At 51.6% G+C, this 15,775-nt stretch overlaps 1 protein-coding gene across 3 annotated transcripts in view; it reads left to right on the top strand.

Annotated features, from left to right (window-relative positions):
* The first annotated feature begins 5,182 nt into the window (after nucleotides 1–5,182).
* Nucleotides 5,183–15,775, top strand: part of KLHDC8B (kelch domain containing 8B) — a 1,076,716-nt gene continuing 1,066,123 nt past the window's right edge. For all 3 annotated transcript variants that reach the window (XM_085624303.1, XM_085624301.1, XM_085624300.1), the window contains exon 1: nucleotides 5,183–5,630. The gene's annotated coding sequence lies outside the window, so the exon portion shown is untranslated. The remainder of the gene's footprint in view (nucleotides 5,631–15,775) is intronic.

Genomic DNA, 15,775 nt, shown 5'->3' with positions numbered 1-15,775 from the left:
AGCTCCTGTGGTTCGGGTCGGGTTCCACGTGGGTGGTGGTGGTCTCCTTACATGCTGGGATGGGGGGTAGGGGCCTCAAAATACTCAGTTGGAATGTGAATGGCCTGGGGGATCGTATTAAGCGTGGGATTGTACTGCAATTTCTGAAGAGATGCGCCCCTGATATTGTCCTCTTGCAAGAGACGCACTTGATTGGCAACACGTGCCATGCACTCAATCGTAAAGGCTATAAGTTTGTTGCGCATTCCGGGTTCACCTCGGGTTCCAGAGGGGCGGGAATACTAGTCAGGTCCTCTCTCCCATTTGAGGTTGACTCTACTACTGTAGACGATAGGGGGCGCTTCGCGGCAGTAGCGGGACGGTGGGAGGGCAGGACGCTGGTCCTGGTGTCGGTTTATGTCCCCCCTGCATTGCAGCCCACTACCCTAGCGGACTTAGAGAGGACATTACTGGATCTCCCAGAGGGCGTGTTGGTGGTGGGTGGTGACTTTAATGCGGTCGGCTCAGGCCTGCTTGATAGGCACCCGCAGAGGATTTCGGGGGGGGCTCAGAAGTGGCTTCCTGATTTCATAGATACCCTAGGGCTGGTTGATTGTTGGAGAATGTTGCATCCCACACAACGGCAGTACACTTTCCACTCAGGTGCGCATGGCAGTCTCTCCAGAATTGATTATGTCCTTACTCTGGCTGCACACGCTTCCAGTGTCTCTGAGGCCAGGCACATGGCACGAGGTATTTCTGACAATTCTCCGGTGTGGATCTGTATGGATGTTGCCAGAGGAGTGGGTGGTAGGGTGGCCCCAATTAACCCGTGGCATCTTAGAGACCCTGTGACTCGTAGTGAGGTACTTAAGGCGATCGACCGTTATTTTCAAGAAAACCTCGGTTCGGTCACGTCGGCGGTGTCCTTGTGGGAAGCATTCAAAACCGTGATTCGAGGTGAGGCCCTCTCCTTGATTACAGCGGCCAAGCGTCGGAGGGACGCGGAGGTCGCCCAGCTTGAGGCGGAGATCGCAGACCTAGGGCTGGCCCTGGAGGGTGAGGTCACGGAGGAGGCGCTGCACGAATTGAGCCTTAAGCAATCGGAGTACAGGGCCCTCGTGACTGACGCAGCCAAGGCTCTGAGTAGGGAACAGCGTGGCCGTCTGTACGACGTCGGGGACAAGGCCGGGAAATTGATCGCGTGGCTGGACAAGAAGGAGAGGGTCAATCGAGTGGTGCCGGACCTAGTGACGGAGGCTGGCGTCCTGGTCACGGAGCCGGAGGACATAGTCCAGTGCTTTGCGGATTACTTCCGCACGGTCTATACATCCGTGTCGGACAGGCCTGTGGAGGACTCATGTGCACTCCTGCGCGATCTCGCCCTGCCTTGCCTCTCCGACGTGGACAGGGACGACCTTGATGGCGACATCACGGTCGATGAGATTGCGGGGGCGATCCGTTCTTTGCGTCCGGGCAAGGCCTCGGGTCCGAATGGTCTGCCCATTGAGCTCTACAAACTCCAGCCGGACAAGATCGCTCCGCATCTACGAGCCATGTTTGTGGAGGCGCGGGCGACGGGTTCCCTCCCGCTCGACCAGCGCCTGGCAACGATCGTGGTCATCCATAAAGATGGCAAGCCTAGAGACAGGTGCAGTTCATACCGGCCGATCTCGCTCCTTAACGCTGAGCCGAAGATCCTTGCTAAAATCCTCGCAAACCGGCTAGTCAGGGTGGTCGGTGACCTGATCCACCCCGACCAATCTGGATTCATCCCACATCGAAATACTGCGTTGAATCTTAGGCGCATTCATGGTGTGATCGCAAGGGTCGGGACGATGCGGGAACCGGCCGTGGTGGCGGCGCTCGACGCAACGATGGCATTCGACACGGTTGAGTGGGCATATTTGTGGGCCGCGCTCGCGAAGTTCGGCTTCGGGCCCGGATTTGTGGGCTGGGTGAGGCTCTTATACGAAGGACCTCTCGCCAAAGTTGCGGTTAACGGGAGGGCCTCCAATCCCTTCGACTTGGGAAGGGGTACCAGGCAGGGTTGTCCCCTCTCGCCGCTGTTGTTCGCTCTCGCCCTTGAGCCGCTAGCGGCATGGATACGGTGGCACCCAGACGTGAGGGGGATTCGCTGGTCCCCCGACCACGAGGACCGCATTTCCCTCTATGCCGACGACATTCTGCTCTATCTTACCTCACCCCGGAAGTCCCTTATAGTTGTCTGCGACATCTTGACTTCCTTCGGGAGGAACTCGGGGCTCACCATCAACTGGGGTAAGTCATATCTGTACGCCCTGTGTGGAGACGCTCCGGTTCCCCCGCGGAATTGCCCGATCCAGATCGCCCGGGAGGGCTTTCAGTATCTTGGGATCTATATTTCAGCCGACCCCACGGTACGGTATGAGCGAAACCTGCTCCCTCCGTTGGCGCGCCTGCGGCGGGACGTGGCAGGCTGGAGGCGGCTGCCGCTTTCCCTCCTCGGTCGTGCGGCGCTCTTTAAAATGATGTCGCTTCCCCGCTTTCTCTATGCCCTGCAGAACACCCAGGAGCTGGTCCCGGCCAGTTACTTTCGGGAGGTTGAGAGTCTACAGCGTTCGCTGCTGTGGGACGGCCGCCCGCGTATAGCGATAGCAAAACTAACTCTCCCTTGGTATGACGGGGGTATCGCGCTTCCCGACATCCGGAGATACTATTGGGCCTCCCAACTGAGCGCAGTCAACCACGGAGTCTACGGTCCTGCGCTTAGCCCCGGCTTCGCTATGGACCGGTGGTTGTTGCGGGGTGGTGGCTACTATAGAGCACTTTATTCAAGGGCCCCGGCTGGATCCCTCACGGGGCCGACCGGGGTGGCGGTGCACGTGTGGAAGGCAGTCACGAACTCCCTGGGGTGGAAGGATAGACTCACACTGGCCACTCCGCTGTTTGACTCGGACATGCTGGGGAAACTCTGGAACTCTAAGGGTTTCGACAAATGGGACCTGATTGGTATCTCCAGGGTGGGGGACATGCTGGCCAAGGGGCGGATTAAGTCGTTTACAGAGCTGCAGACGGAATATGCGCTAGAGGGCACGGAATACTTCCGGTACGCGCAGGTACGTCATGCGCTGCGGTCGGTCCTCGTTGAGGGGGAGAAGGTGCCTGAATCCTCTCCGTTGGAGGACCGGATCTTGGACGGCCATGTGCCGGAGAGCACAATCTCTCTCATTTACAAGAAGCTGGTGAACGTCCGTACCGATCTCCTCCTGGGGGTGCGGGACCAGTGGACTAGAGACGGTCTTGAGCTGGACGATGAGGACTGGCAGTGCGCTGTCTCCTCCCCGAAAGAGGTTGCCATCCCCGCCAGGCTGCGGCTGGTCCAGCTTAAGATACTCCACAGAGTCTATGTCACTGGCCCCCGGTTGGTCCACATGGGTTTCTCCGAGGACGGGCTGTGTAAGAGGGGCTGCGGGATGGTGGGCACCTTTCTGCACATTATATGGGAGTGTGGTGTGATTGCGGAATTGTGGAAGCAGATTCATGTTGTGATGCAGGAGGTCACGGGTATTGTGTTGCACTCAGAGGCGCGGCGCTGTCTCTTGAACGTGTGGGGCCCTACAGACTACGATGCTGCGCAGACTCAATGGGTGACCCTTGGTAATATGGTGGCCAAGCGGGATATTGCACGATTGTGGGGATCCCCTAGCCCGCCCACCCTGGATGCATGGAAGGATAACATGGACTGGTGCATGTTTCGGGAGAAAACAGTGTATTGTGCACGGGGGAGGCCCAAGAAATGGCACAAGGTGTGGGGGGGGGGTGGAACCAGTATAGGGGGTACATCTGCCTGCCTCCTGCCACTGACCCACCAGAGGAGCACCTTTCCCCCTAGCCCCACTTCCGACTTGAGTTTTGCGGATGGAATCTGATAGAAAGTTAGTGCCTCTGCCTCTCCCTCCCCTCCACACTTGAGGGCTGATCTGATGGTGGATATGGGGCCGCCTCATCGGTGGGATCTGACGCGAACACATGATGTGTATTGCCTTGCTTGTTATGTTTTTCTTTAAAAATTGAAACCTTTTCTCTCTCCTGCATGACAGCTATAGAAGACTACATATGTTGATTGACGAGCTGCCGAACCTCCGGGTTGTCGGCTGAATAGCTGTGTATCTGAAATATCCGAATAAAGGTTTTTAAAAAAAAAAAAAAAAAAAAAAAAAAAAAGATAACTCAGGTGGTTAATGTTCCTACAAGTGAGAAGAGTTCAGAGTTTTGTGTAGTTGCAGTTTTGGCTCATCCTAAAGTAGCACAGAGGGTTAACGTGCCTGCTTCAAATAATGCGCACCATGCAGATCACAGAACAGAGTGTGAGTGAGCATGAGAAGCGCTATAAAAAAATAGAGGGGCATATTATCAAGCCAGGCGATAAAATTATCGCAGCTTTAGCGGCAGAAAACTGCCGCTAAAACGGCAATAATGGGCTTGATAATATGCTCTATGGAATTCCAATTGAAGCTCAGGTTAGATGTGAAGGACTTATAACCTGAGCTTCAATTGGAATTCCATAGAGCATATTATCAAGCCCATTATCGCCGTTTTAGCGGCAGTTTTCTGCCGCTTAAGCGGCGATAATTTTATCGCCTGTCTTGATAATATGCCCCTAAATGTACCACAGAGAGACGCTACGGAGAGATGAGGTGCGCTGTTGGAGAGTGGTAGCGAGGGAATTCATGGAGGAGGTTATGGGGCAGGAGAGTGCAAAAAAAACACTCTGGCGAAGGCCGCCACCTGCGCTCGAGCCGGCCCTGGCTGGGAGTCTTAGCCCCCCTGAAGTTCGGGTCCAGTTGTGCCCCTGACTCTCATCTACCGACCTGCCCGCTCATCGTCACCCCCTCCCCGTGTACTCCATCACCCAGTCACCCACGCACTCACTCTCTACCCCCCACGCTCTCGTCAGCCCAGCCCTACCTTTTTCGCTTCGCGCTCTACCAACCATTGTGCCTTGAAGCCAGGAGGACAGGTAAGGCAGTGTCTGGGACAGGCAGCCTCCAAGGGCGCAGCATGTCAAAGAGTCGAAGAGCTAAATGCAAGATTCCCAAACAGTCATATGAACAGCGTGCATCATTTTCATTTATATAGCGCCCAGCTCAAAATGCGTGCTCCCTTGGCGCTTAAGCAGGATCTGTGATTACGCGTGGAGAAGATGAAGAGGAGGGTTCCGTGGGAGCTGCGTCTCAGCAGACTCCTCGGCGAGCCCCCCTCGCTGGCAGTGGCATCAGATCTCTCCCCAGCCGGCGCTAGAAGGGCTAATCCGTGGGGTGGGATCCCTGCTTGAGTCTGTGGACCCCCTCCCTGGCAGCGATCTCTTCCCAGCCGGCGCGGAAAGGGTCAATCCGGTGGGTGGAATCCTCTCCGAGTCTGTGGATCCGAGCGAGGAGCAGTGAAGCGAGCGGAGGGAGAGGGGCACAGAGGGAGCGCATCATGCCAGGCGCGAGGTAGGAGCGCGGAGTCGGCGCCTCACTGGACCCCAGAGCCTGGACCCTCAGGACCCTCGTGGGACCCTCCGCCGGGCCAGGAGGACCCGCAGCGGCCGCTGGAGGGCTGCAGCCCCCCCGAGGACCAAGTTTCATCCATGCATCAAAGTGCTGAGCGGCCGCGGGAGCGCTGAGGTGAGTGACTGAACATCTTACCTGGAGGCTGGAGAGATGGGGGTCCCCCCGCCCTCAGGTGAGGGCTGTGGGCACGGAGGGGCGGACGGAAGAGGGCGGGGGGGAGGCTTGTAGAGTAGGGTCGTTTCTCCCAAGCATGGGTGCAGCTTGATCAGTTACGTTATGTCACCTGTAAAGCGCATAGTCACCTGTTAATTTGGCTTCGCAGCGCTTGCCTTATATGCCATTTCAAGGGTTAAGTACAAAATGAGTCATTTATTAATAACTTTATATGAAAAAGTTTTTTGAAAATGTTTGGTTCCCTTAAAAATGTGGGAGCGGCTTCTAAGTGACTCATGTTTAGAAAACCGTGGCGGGCCCATAGTGTTATGTACTGGACAGGCAGTGCACCGTGTACTCTGAGGTCTGTACACGGTGCCGCCTGTACGCTGTAAACCATCTGTACACTATACAATTTGAGGGAAGTGCACTATAACACGTGTGTACTGTGACCTAAGCCATCTGTGCACAAGACCGTCTCTACTTTATGTACTATGTCGAATATTACACCTTCTGTATACAATAGAGGATACCTACCTTCTGTGCACAATAACTCTTGTGCACTGTGCACTACACCATCCACACCCCGTATACTATAGAAGATACCTACCTTCTGTGCACAATAACTCTTGTGCACCGTGCACTACACCATCTACACCCCGTATACTACATCATCTATATACTATAGAGGACACGTACCTCCAACCATAACTCGTGTGCACTGTGCACTACACCATCCACACGCCCTACACTACACCTTCTGTGTACTATAGAAGATACCTACCTTCTGTGCACAATTACTCTTGTGCACCGTGCACTACACCATCTACACCCCGTATACTACGCCATATATATACTATAGAGGACACTTACCTCCACCCATAACTTGTGTGCACTGTGCACTACACCATCCACACGTGGTACACTACACCTCTTGTATACCATAGAAGATACCTACCTTCTGTGCACAATAACTCTTGTGCACCGTGCACTACACCACCTACAACCCATATACTGTAGAAGATACCTATCTTCTGTGCACAATAACTCTGGTGCACCGTGCACTACACCATCCACACCCCGTATACTACGCCATCTCTATACTATAGAGGACACGTACCTCCAACCATAACTCGTGTGCACTATACCATCCACACGCCATACACTACACCTCCTGCATACTATAGAAGATACCTACCTTCTGTGCACAATTACTCTTGTGCTCCGTGCACTACACCACCTACAACCCGTATATTATAGAAGATACCTACCTTCTGTGCACAATTACTCTTGGGCACCGTGCACTACACCACCTACAGCCCGTATACTATGCCATCTGTATACTATAAAGGATACTTACCTTGCACCATAACTCTTGTGCACTGTGCACTACACCATCCACACCCCGTATACTACACCTCCAGTATACTATAGTAGGTTCCTACCCTCTGTGAACAATAACTCTTGTGCACCGTGCACTACAGCACCTACACCCCATATATTATAGAAGATACCTACCTTCTGTGCACAATAACTCGTGTTCACTGTGCACTATACCATCTACACCCCGTATACTATGCCATCTGTATACTATAAAAGATACTTACCTTGCACCATAACTCGTGCACTATGCCACCTACACTCCATGTACTATGCCATCTGTATACTATAGAGAATACCTACCTTGCACCATAACTCGTGTTCACTGTGCACTATACCACCTACACCCTGTATACTACGCCATCTGTATACTATAAAAGATACTTACCTTGAACCATAACTTGTGTTCACTGTGCACTATACCACCTACACCCTGTATACTACGCCATCTGTATACTATAAAAGATACTTACCTTGCACCATAACTCGTGTTCACTGTGCACTATACCAACTACACTCCATATACTACGCGATCTGTATACTATAGAGGATACTTACCTTGCACCATAACTCTTGTTCACTGTGCACTATACCACTTACACCCTGTATACTACGCCATCTGTATACTATAAAAGATACTTACCTTGCACCATAACTCGTGTTCACTGTGCACTATACCAACTACACTCCATATACTACGCGATCTGTATACTATAGAGGATACTTACCTTGCACCATAACTCTTGTTCACTGTGCACTATACCACCTACACCCTGTATACTACGCCATCTGTATACTATAAAAGATACTTACCTTGCACCATAACTCTTGTTCACTGTGCACTACACAATCCACACCCCATATACTACACCTTCTGTATACTACAGAGAATACTTACCTTGTATCATAACTGTTCTACACTGTGCACTATACCCCGTATACTACACCATCCGTATACTATAGTTAATTGTGAACTACACCACCTATATACTATGGAGGATACAGTCTATGCAGAATACTATCAGTTCACTGAGCACTATACCGTCCCGTAAAATGCACAAATGTATAATATAGAAGTTACCCTGTGTGCACAATACCATCTGTTCACTGTGCACTTCACCTTCTACATTCTGTACAATACACATTTGTATACGATTCCACGATATAATCTGTACAATGTGCACTATACCATCTGTTCACTATGCATTTCACCTTCTACATCCTGTATAATACACCTTTGTATAATATTCCACAATATAATCTGTACAATGTACACTCTACCATCTACACCGTTTATACTACAAAACTGAATGCTACGGAAGATAACGTCTGTGCAAAATACCTTTTGTCCATTGTGCACTGTACTTTTTGCACACTGTACACAACAGCATCTACACACCGTATAATACCCATCTGTATACTATACAAGATACAGTCTATGCACCATAAAATCTATCCCCTGTATAATGCACACCTTTATACTATACAAGATACTGGCTGTGCACAATTCCGTCTGCACACTGTGCACTACACCATATACACCCAGTGTAGCACACACACATATATATATACTATAAAAGATACAGTCTATTCATTATACCATCTGCACACTGTGCATCACAGCATCCACACCCTGTATAATACACACCTTTATACTATAGAAGATACTGGCTGTTCACAATTCCGTCTGCACACTGTGCACTACACCATCTGCACCCTGTATAATACACACCTTTATACTACGGAAGATACAGTCAACGCACTATGCCATCTACACCCGTACACTATACCCCCTGGATGCTATAGAAGATACACTGTCTGCACTTATCAACACACCGCATTGCTCTGAACCATCCCTCTACTGTAGCACGTGTTGTGCAGTGCATCACACGCACATTGTGCACTTTATTATCCGTACCCTATGCATTCTGTATCCTATGCCATCTGCACCACCCCTTCCCCCCCCCCCCCTACACCTCCAAACCTGAGCTGCTCTATCAGAATTATTCCGCAAGACGCTCTGGGGTTATAGCTAGTGACCCTGTCTGCGCCTGGATGCCCTCACGGTGACAAGCAGCGCTACAGATCGATTGATTGATGGGTGGGGCAGATGATTATTGGCGTTAGGGAGCTGGTGGGGCACATTCGGTATTGCTGGGCTGCAGTCAATCAATCAACCAGTCATGCTTCTTATAGTGCGTGGCTAAGGGTCTCAAGGCGCTGGGGGTGGGTGGGGGCGTAGTGGTATGACTTTCACAGGACAGGTTGACACCCACGACCCGAGCTGTGGCAGCGTCAGAAATGCAATCAGAGATATTAAAGCAAACAAGCATGTGAGTTAGAGGGGGCATTAACTGTACATGTATGAACCTGTTGTGTACCAAAGAGTGGGGGCTGGGTGGTCTCGAGGCTACAGTACAGGCCCTGGAACCTCTGTACTCCTAGTACCGGCCCTAGCACCGCCTTACCCCTCCTAGGACCGGCCCTGGTACCTCCGTACTCCTCCTAGTACCGGCCCTGGCACCTCCGTACCCCTCCAAAGACCGGCCCTGGTACCTCCGTACTCCTTCTAGTACCGTCCTGGCACCTCCGTACCCCTCCTAGTTAGTACCGGTCCTGGCACCTTCGTACTCTTCGTCGTACCCGCCCTGGCACCTTCGTACTCCTCGTAGTACCCGCCCCGGCACCTCAGTACTCCTCGTAGTACCCGCCCCGACACCTCCGTACCCCTCCTAGTTAGTACCGGTCCTGGCACCTTCGTACTCCTCTTAGCACTGGCCCTGGCACCTCCGTATTCCTCTTAGGATCGACCCGGCACCCCCATACTCCTCGTTGTACCCATCCTGACACCTCCTAGTAGCGGTTTTTGGCAGGCACCCCCATACTCCTCCTGGTACCCGTCCTCCTCGTAGTAAAGACCCCGTGACTCATTCAAACATAAACGCAGTTCCTCCTGGACCAGCAGGACAATAAAGGCCCTTCTAGGGAGAGATGTGTGTGACGTTTGACACTGAGTTCTCCCCTCCCATCCCCCGGCCCACCGAGGGGAGCAAAAAACAGGGCAGTCAGATGGCAAATGACACTAATGGGATACGGAGTTATAATTGTCCTCATCACACAGCCTCTTGCAGCGCTTAATTGCAGGAGCCTGCTTGCCTCGAGGCACTCCCATGCGTAAGATGCAGGAAGTCAGGCCACACCATCATGATTACGCGCCTAATTCTAAAGTCAGCCACGCGCCTATTAGACCCGCCTCCTACATGGAGCGTCTGTCGTGAGAGCTCAGGCGCACGTGGCACTGACCCCCCTCGCCCCCTCCCCCCCACAATGCACACACAGGTCCTCCGGTTCTTCCCCATTCCCAAAACTAAACGTGCAGAGAAGCCCCCCTTTCATTCCTTAGAACTTAAAAGAACCGAAAACCTGTTATTAACGCTTGAAGTAACCCAACATGTATTCTGCTGAGCAATTTATATAGCGCTTCACATCGCCTTAGGAGACACAAGGCGCTCTAATTCACATCAGTTAGTCCCGCCCTTCTGGAGCTCGTGGTTGTAAAAACAAGTGAATGGTCGTATAGCCACAAAGGTGTGGGTTGCAGTTTGGCGGTTGTACGATGGTACAACGCAGGTAAAGACATCGTATGCCTTTACCACCCATTTTAAAAAACGCATTTTTTTTACCACGAACATGCTTTTACAACGCATAAAACAATGTATTTGTAGGGGGGAGACCCCCCACGCCACCAACTTACCTTAAATCCTTGGTAAAGGCATGTGTTGTAAAGGCATACAAGTGGCATACATATGCGTGCTAAAAAATGTGTGGTAAAGGCACAACGAAGTAAAAACCTTGTTGTAAATTTCTCCAGTTTGGTCTGCAAGGGGGAGTAAATTGTGATGCAGAGATGCGCATGTTACACTATGATGGTGAACGCATCAGTCCTGGAGTTCCCCTCCTCCATTGGTAAAGGGGTTCTCGTGGAGTCTGTGCGACATCTCTAGGTTACAATAAAAATACTAGTGATAATGTTCGGTGTTGCATAGTATCAGAATTGTGCGTGCTCATTTGATCGACCTTAGAAGGCTAAATTGCCGAGACAGCCTTGCAAGGAGCCAAGAACATGACTGAAGGGGTAGATGGGAGAAGTGTTCACCCTCATAGGTCGCTGAGATGTCTCATTGGTATCGTAAAAATGATATTATGAGGATTAGGGGGTGCACTCCAATGTTTATGTTCAATTTATTCCTTATTTCTTGCGGGGCGCTACAGCTAGCAAGAGTGGCCAGTTCTTGCAGGGTTCAAATGATAGTTAATAACAAGCACTGAGACTTGAATTAGCTGTGCACTATTCACATGGTGTTCCCACCACACCGTAAACCATAAGTCTTCAAACTTAATTGAATTAATTCTTCAATTCAAAATATCACTGTATGCATGAATATTTCATTTTCAATGTACATAACATTTTTTACAATACTTTTTTTTGATTCATTGTTAATCTATAGCTTAAATAAACAATATATACATGATCAGCAAATGCTCAGATTACAGCGTCATGTGTACAATGTCATACCATCTTCAATGTTAATGCCCAATGCATTTCGGAACTAACAACTGTTCCTTCCTCAGGGGCAACATCTGTAAATAAAACACAATGAATACACTCTGAATAATGTCCCGTAGGAGCTCGAAGTCACAATATAATTTACCATAATAGAGTAGATCTCATTGGGATCGTAACAGAGTGCGGTTATTAGCGCAGACTCAAGGCGCTGCAACAATCTAACATCGCACCTTTACCGCCCTCGGGAGGATACGAGACTAAACCGATACTTTTCTGCAGTGCGGACATCAGTCCCCTGAGCTATCTTGAGGGGCCGCACTAGACCTAGCGCTGCCTTGTCCAGTTATTTTCTGTTACCCAGTAAACGCTACAAATGCCTTGTGAATTTGACTCAATATCGGGCGACACCCCCTCTGTGCAATTTGAGGAACACATTTACTTCAGGAGGGCAGGACTGGTATGTCACAAGGCCATTCTGCCTCGAGGCTGCCGCACATGACACTAGGGTAGGGTACTCCCCTAATTGTTAATCCGGGAGACCCGGATAACTTTAATGACTAAACCTGAGTTGATACTGGTGGAATGTCCCTACGTGAAGCTAGGATAGTTCATCACCCATAGGTGAGGAAGGAGGCAACTCCTTTTGTTTTATATTCCCTCACACACCCTAGTGGTGTCATGCTTCACCATCGGGACACCCTGCCGCCTACAAGTCACGGTGGGCTCAACCATATCTCAGGGAGCTCATAGAAGATTTTTTTGGGCCAGAGGGGGATAAAGATTAAAACTCCTCTGTCAGATCCCGGTTTCCATTTATTTTTGGATCTGGCAGGGATATTAAAAAGATAACGGAATAGGGTCGTGTGGGATATTATGGTCCTAAGACCCAACTGCTAACATGTTTCAGTCCACTGAGGACCACAGTCAAATCGCTCCTGTGACTGCAGAGGGTGATGTCTCATTCTGTGTGCTCTCGCTGTCAGGACTTGGGTTCTATGCCCTCCTCAAATGGACTTTGGGTGACCAGTCTCCATCTGTAACCTCCATGCTTCCCGGTTCCTGCCATGGAGCTGCCGCAGACTCATCTCTCCAATTCGGATTCCCCTCTCACAGGAACTCCGTTGAGGCCCTTGCCCCTGGATTGTCAGATGACCGCGTGGGCTGTGCGAGCGTTTCTTGGCCACGCTGAGGGGTCACTGCAGAACTCCCAACAGGGCCATGGCCAAGCCCCGTGTAACCCAAAGGGTGGATAGTCCAATGGTCGGGTATGCTCTTCTTGGGCAGGCTTCAGGTTTATGGGGGCGCACAGAAGGTTCCTGGGTGGCAAGCCTCGTTGAACTCCGGATGCCTTGAGCATTTGGATCCGCTCTGGTGGTGTGATGCTCCTTAGATGTTCTGGGTGATGATGCACCTGGATGATGGATATGATCAGTTTCTTTCAGTTGGGCAGAAGGTGGCGATCTCTTGCTTTCGTTGACTTCATGGAGTGAGGAGGACTGGAGGGACTTTGTGCCCACTTACAGTTGTTTTCTGGGAGGTGCACTTGCTAGATGTGGCGCCATCAATGCCAAGCAGCCGGTGACAGGGGAGTGGATGGTCGCACTGTGAAGCGTGGGGCCTGGACTCAGATCGCACTTGCTAGCGGCTTACAGTTGGTCCTCCCGAGAAGCTGTCTCCAGTGACGTCTCTGCACCCCGGTGGCTGGCTTGTGCTGATGAGCACCTTCTTCAGTGCTGGCACGAGTTCTCTGTTCTGTCGGTCTTCTCCTTTTCTCTCTTGCGCGCCTGTGGTGGTTGTTTGCCCCGTGGCATCGTGCCACTCTCTTCTCCTCCTTCGCTATGTGGCGTCCTGCCAAGATCATCTCCTTCGCTATGTGGCGTCCGGCCACGCTCTTCTCCGTCCGACCAGGTTCATCATTCAGATGTGGTGTCCTGCCATATGTCTCATGTTTGAGCCACATGGGCATCTTGCGGGTCATGTCCGGTTCTAAGAACTGTCTTTATTTTTCTGCGGACAGGCCGCAGGTCTGTCCTATCGGTAGGACTTGCTTCTTCTCCTTGAGGACCGTTTGGGGGCCTTATCTCCTCCTCAGGGTTTTTTTCAGTGCTCCTCTGCCAGAATGGCAGGTTATTTCTTCACTCGAGAGCGTCATGCTTGCGTCTCGAGCCTGCGCCATCGTGGCACATGCTCCTGCCTCTGTTCGGGCATGCTTGTCGGGGTCGGTCACTTTGTGGGACATGCTTTTTCTTGGTTGCTGTTCAATGTGGCGTCCGTCCACGTGTTGCATGTCTTTGGAGCACATGTTGCGGTGGCCGCATGCCACGTGGAGCGTGCAACTCTTCTCTTGCCTATCTGGGGCCACTGGAGACTCGATCTTGAGGCAGTGTGAGGGAGGACACTCTGCTGTCTTCGGCCCGCTGCGGGGCTTCACTAGTGCAGTGGAGATGTGGAGGCTTTCTGCTGCCTTCAATACTGCTTCTCTTTCTGTGGAGATGTTTCTATCTCCCGGGCACCCGACCGTGTTGTCAGTTTCGCTGGTATGGCCTTCTGCGCACCTCGTGCACTCCGTCCTGTTCTTGGGCGTCCTTTTCTGGCGATTGGCGTGCCCGCTATTCTTTCTTGTGGTGGTGGCCGTTTACCACTGATAGTGAGTGGCACAATTTCCTCCCTGGCTATGTCGTTAGACGGTCACTGAAGTGCTTTGTGCGTACTGTGCACAGGGATCCTTGTGGCTAACTAGCTGCGTAGTGGGACTCGCTGTCTTTAGCTGTGCTGTTTGGGTGTGGCTAGACTCCTGGCAGCTTTTGCGGTTGGGGCAGCTGTGAGCTTCCTGTGGCCCTCTGAAGGGTTCCTGGTCCTTCTCTCTTTCGAGCAAACAGACAAACAGGGAGTGGGTGGCACTCTGTTGGCCAGTCTTTTGGCTGCAGGCAGTGGAACTTGCGGCCTTTAACAGCCTCCGCGGAAGTGCGATTACTTCCTGGGGGACGAGGCAAAGTTGCAGGCTATGGTGGTTCTTTCCTTCTTCCTTGTGGTGACTTCAGATGGCCACTGGGGGCGCGCATGCAGCACGTATTCTCCTTACACTTTCCCTGAGGCTTGCTTGGCTGCCTCCAGTTCCATTACCGTAGTCCACGCATTGACTATCTACTCTCCCTGTGGCTGGGGTGTGCAGTGTCCTCCTCCCTGGGCGTGGGCACATGCCTTCTCCTTTTAATAGCCTTGTCCCTTTCTGTGGGGAGTGGAATGAGGGATTCTCGGATGGGGTCACTTCAGGCGCTCGATGGCTACTTGCAGTGCAGGATGCGGTACCACTCACCATGGTTAGGGGTGCTGCGGCTACCTTTCGTGACGTAGCAGCGTTGCTGAAACTGTGAGCCGCACTTGAGTTGGAGATGCAGCCGCAAGGCTGTTTCAGTGTCCTGACCGATGCGTGGGGGTATGGTGTGGGGTGCAAACACAGGCAGAACACTAGAACGTGTCCAGCCGGACACTACATTGATGTTCAGACACTTTACTTAATTTTACATAAACGTCCCGTCATTTATCTTTTTGTTTCAGGCATCACAGGAGGAGGTCAGCTACATATGCCCAGCAGAGAGGAGGCAAAGTGGGGAGGGGGAGGGCTTTTGGGGATGGGGGGCGCGTAGGGGGAAGGTCCTGCCATGACTAATGTTTTGTAAATGTAGTCTTGTAAATGTGTGCCTATTTATATAAATAAATATATCTATAAGCACACATTTACAAGGCTACATTTACTTCTGGCCTCTTCCTGCTTGGTCTGCCTGAAAGAAAAAAGATAAATTACGCTAATTTCAGACCACACACGCGCGCTGGAGCAGGAGGGGGTGCAGCAGACTGCATCGTGAGCCCCCCCTGCTGAACACAGAGCCTTGAAGCGCAGAAGGTCAGGGTTCTCAATAAATGAATCACCCATAGTCCGGTCCAGGAACACTGCCCGAGGCGCAAACATATGTCTGGGAGGGAAGGGCAGGAGTCCTGTTTGTGGTGCTTAATACCGGTATTTGCCCAGTATTTGCAGGAGAGAGAGAGGGGAGAGACACAGGGACAGAGAGAGCGAGACAAGGGAGTGAGATACCGAGAGAATCTGAAGTGCCTCAGAGCAGTAAGGGAGGTGAAAGTGCCTGTGAATAGGGATGGA

This window comes from Triturus cristatus, chromosome 9 (genome assembly GCF_964204655.1).
Source record: "Triturus cristatus chromosome 9, aTriCri1.1, whole genome shotgun sequence".
NCBI classification, from domain to species: Eukaryota; Metazoa; Chordata; class Amphibia; order Caudata; family Salamandridae; genus Triturus; species Triturus cristatus.
Note: the sequence above shows the minus strand (reverse complement) of the source record. Positions and strands in the feature narration are given on the sequence as shown.